We start from the raw sequence: 2,229 nt of genomic DNA on the forward strand, positions 1-2,229 counted from the left end.
ATGCACCTGCGTTGCTGCTCTTTTCTTTGTGTATTATTTTTGAGGCTCATCTGCTTTGATCTAGAGCTCCCCGCCGTCTTGCGTGACGAAGCATCTGCGTGTCTGTTCTTGTGACCAATGAGAATTTAACTGCCGTTTTGCTACTACGGACGGTTACAGGCAATGCCGGCTTCGCTCCTTGGGACAGTTATTGCTTTCGCTTTAAAGGGGTACGGAAACAAAAATTGAAATAATCAAATTTCGTTCGGAAATGAGTCAAGCAAGACGGATAATAACCGTAAATGGTAATCGCACGTTTGTATTTTGAACGACTCGCTGTATCTTTTTTTCTCCAAACGGTGCACTCGAGCAAGCGCTCGGAGAGAAGCGAACAGAGAGCGCGATGCGTCATGGGATATCCGCCGCAAACAAAAACAGAAAAAAAAGATTCCCCGCATTCGTGACGTAGCAAGGCTGGCGTGGTTATGAGCTTTGCCCTTGGTGGCGTTGTCAGCGTTGTGGTCGTGTCAATAGCGGCAGCGCGTTACAACCGAGCCGTTCGAAGTACCCGTGGGGTGACGAGCGTGCGACTAGCCCAAGGATCACGTAGCTTCCGCAACAACGTCAGCTTAGGGCTGAACGGGGTGGGGAAAGCAACTTTTGTTCGAGTTTTGAGCGACGGGCTAATCTTCTAGGGGTAGAATGGCTGTGTCCGGTTGCACGAACGAGGGTTCAAGAAAGAGGGGAGTCCTTCCTTTCCGTCTTCTTGGGCCGTTTGGTACAATGCGCAATTTGTGAGTTGAGCTATGAGGAAAGCTCAGAAGGAAAATGTTGAAATTCCAAAGGGCGACGCTCCTGCGAAGGAATCTGCTACGTCACGACTACGTAGCAAGTTCCCTAACGTTGCTAGATTACCTCCCAGATAGGCTCCGCGTGCATCCACCAGGGCCGGTTTGCTGATCTTGCGGCCGCGGACGCGGCTGCGGCCAAGAGGGGTTTTTCTGTCGCGTGACCAGCTCCATGGGGTCAAGGAAGTACCTAGCGTGCCTGCCTAATGGCGGAGAAATCCGTATCGCTTCAAGCACAAAAGCCTAATTTCGCTCGCAGAAACTGACTGCAGGGACTTTCAACTGGAGTCCAATTGACCGCACCCTTGTACTGTAGGAGCGGCAGATAAAGTTATAGCCAGGAAGGGTAAAAATGAGCCAAGATAAAGGAAAAACCACTCGAGATGAAAGCGGTGGCAGAATATTTATATACCTCCGCCAGCGCCGGCGTCCCGCGCCTTCTACTGTGGTCGAGAGGTTAGAGCGCCGGTACTTAACGTCACGGCGTGAAAGTTTCAAGCAAATCGCGCTAGGAATTTTTTTTTTTTTGTATTTCGCGTGTGTCTTACTTTTTAACTGTGATCCTTTTTAGGAATCATCCACTTGCACTACTGCGCCTTACACGGTGTTTACTGTTAGTCCCACCTGTTCAATCGAAACATCGATAACAAAAATCATCTCCACAAAACCCTCCGTTTAATAAAGAAGAAGAAGAAGAAGATAACAACACAAAAAAAAAAAAAGATCGAGGCAAGTTAACGAGCTAATACAATCATTTCAAAATGTTCATTAAAAGGAAACCAAGGTAACAGCATCGGTATGGCTTTCACACAAACGGAGCCAAAAAAGCATCGTTTCCCCAGCAACTAAAATTTTATGTGTTTTTAAATATACAACGCTCTTGCTACAACTCCTTTCAATAACAGGAGACGCCCGTTTAGTACTAATAAAAACTGCAGTTGTAACAATTAAACAAAATACTTTCACAAAATAAGCAAAAGAAAAAAAAAAACTAGCAGCTGTAGATGCATTGATTGAGCGAAATCCTTCAGGCAATGCAGCAAGTCAAACGTCTGAGAAAGTAGTAAAACAGAAATAAAAGAGATCATACTTTTACTTGCATGGAATGTGATAAAAAGTATATTTTTACCCCTTACATTTTGTTGTGGCAATCGTTTTGGTAATATTAGCGCATTACTTGTTGAATTTTAGTTAGAATAGCAGACGATCGCAACCGAATGCAAAAATGAATCAGGCGTCGACATCGCAAACCCTCTCTCTAACGCAAACACCTAAAATGACCTTGGATCAACAAATGGAAATCGTCAGAGCAGTTGGAAAACGAAAACAACAAATTCTAGAGAAATTCAGCAGCACAGTTACCTGGCGAACGAAGAGAGAAGCATAGGAAGATATTGTCAAC

This window comes from Ixodes scapularis, unplaced genomic scaffold (assembly GCF_016920785.2).
Source record: "Ixodes scapularis isolate PalLabHiFi unplaced genomic scaffold, ASM1692078v2 PGA_scaffold5__190_contigs__length_132052651, whole genome shotgun sequence".
Taxonomy (NCBI): Eukaryota; Metazoa; Arthropoda; class Arachnida; order Ixodida; family Ixodidae; genus Ixodes; species Ixodes scapularis.